Source organism: Suricata suricatta, chromosome 14, assembly GCF_006229205.1.
Source record: "Suricata suricatta isolate VVHF042 chromosome 14, meerkat_22Aug2017_6uvM2_HiC, whole genome shotgun sequence".
NCBI lineage: Eukaryota > Metazoa > Chordata > Mammalia > Carnivora > Herpestidae > Suricata > Suricata suricatta.
The window spans coordinates 46,133,907-46,135,943 of NC_043713.1; the positions used below are offsets into that span (position 1 = coordinate 46,133,907).

At 37.5% G+C, this 2,037-nt stretch overlaps 1 protein-coding gene across 1 annotated transcript in view; it reads right to left on the bottom strand.

Moving 5' to 3' along the window:
• The window catches only part of LOC115277422 (laminin subunit alpha-3-like), a 154,939-nt gene that overhangs the window by 71,908 nt on the left and 80,994 nt on the right, over positions 1-2,037 (bottom strand). The gene's annotated exons all lie outside the window — the stretch shown is intronic.

Sequence of the window (2,037 nt, forward strand, 5' to 3'; positions counted from 1 at the left end):
GTAAAAATGAGAATAAGGGTACCAGTTATTTCTGTAATCAGTAACTAATGCTTTTTGTGAGAATAAGGAAGAAGTGGAATCAAACTTCCTAAATATTTATGTGACTTTAATATCAAGTCTTTTGTAATTACGCATCCTTTACATGGAGAGTATAGTTATAGGTGACACATGTAAAACTAAAGTATTTAAAACATCGATCTTTTGCATATAGCATGGTTCGTTAAGTAGAATATGGGGCCAGTCACATAAAGTAAAGCCTTGTGCCAACTTGCTTAGTAGACTTAGAAAAGCCACCTCAGTATAGTTACCTTCTTGATAATTAGGGAAAACATGGGGTTTCTGTTTCCTATCTACTTTCTGAAATGTAATAATTCCAAATGATGCCAATTTACATGTATGTATGTATATATATATATATTGTGTGTGTGTATATATGTATATATGAAATTTTCATTATGTCTTAAAATTGTAGCTAACTTTTATTGAGTGTCTATCATGTGCAGGCATTGTATTAGATTCTTCACTACGTTATTTTTTATCTCATATTCACTGATTAAAATAGGTATTGATAGTACAATTATTCACTTATTCATTCTGCATATATGTATCTGGCACCTAATATGGGCCGAGGCACTCGCCCACATGCAGGGATATATCAGCCAAAAAATCCATGCCCTTGTGGAGTTTACTTTTTTTTTAATTTTGTTTTTCTTAATTTTTTTATTTAAAAAAAATTTGTTATGTTATTTATATTTGAGAGACAGAGAGAGACAGCATGAGCAGGAGAGGATCAGAGAGAGAGGGAGACACAGAATCTGAAGCAGGCTCCAGGCTCTGAGCTGTCAGCACATAGCCTGACGTGGAGCTTGACCCACAAACCAAGAGATCATGACCTGAGCCGAAGCTGGAAGCCAAACGCTTAACCAACTGAGCCACCCATGTACCCCTTAATATTGTTTGTTTGTTTTTTTAAATTTTTTTAAACATTTATTTATTTTTGAGAGAGAGCGAGAGAGAGAGAGAGAGAGAGAGAGAGAGAGAGAGAGAAAGAGATCATGAGCAGGGGAAGAGCAGAGAGAAAGGGACACACAGAATCAGAAGCAGACTCCAGGCTCTGAGCTACCAGCACAGAGCCCAACGTGGGGCTCAAACCCACAAACTGTGAGATCATGACCTGAGCCAAAGTCTGACACTCAACCGACTGAGCCACCCAGGTGTCCTGAGTTTACATTTTCAAGGGAGAAGTAGATGAAAAAATTGAAGCTTGAAGTCTTAAGATAACAGCCCAAGGAGGCAGGGATCCTGCCAGGTCTTTCCAATAAAACCCATGTCCTTTGCACCATATCTCCATTGTACCCATTGGCAAAGCCTATATAAATTACCTAACAGTTCTCTGATGCAAAACTTAAATTTGGGGAAAAGAGTCAAATACCACATTTCCTTGATTCTGTCAATTCCATAGAAGAGAAGACACCACACACATGTTGAGTTAATAACAATTTTGGAAAGGTAGCATGAGAATGGAACTTTGGACAGAAATATTTTAGGAGCGCCTGGGTGTCTCAGTCGTTTGAGTGTCTGACTTTGGCTCAGGTCATGATCTCACACTCTTGGGTTTGAGCCCCAAGTCAGGCTCTGTGCTGACAGCTTAGAGCATGGAGCCTGCTTTGGATTCTGTCTCCCTCTCTCCTTCTCCACCACTAGTACTCTCTCTCTCTATCTCTCTCTCTCTCTCTCTCTCAAAATAAACAAATATAAAAAACAAAATTTTAAAAGAAAAAAAGAAATATTTTAGTTTACCTCCCAATTCCAAAAACATTAACATGTGTCTGTTTTGTTGTTTGTTTTTTAAACAGAAAACTCAGAATCAAAGATGTCTTTTAACTTAAATAAGGAACAGAGTTCTCATCACTAAATTATCTAGAATAATAAAGGCTCTCAGCCAAGAGGGCTCATTAAATACAGCCCTGCAGCAATTAGTGCAAATGGGAATTATGCAGGCTTGAAACAGTTCAATAGGCAATATTCATAAAATTC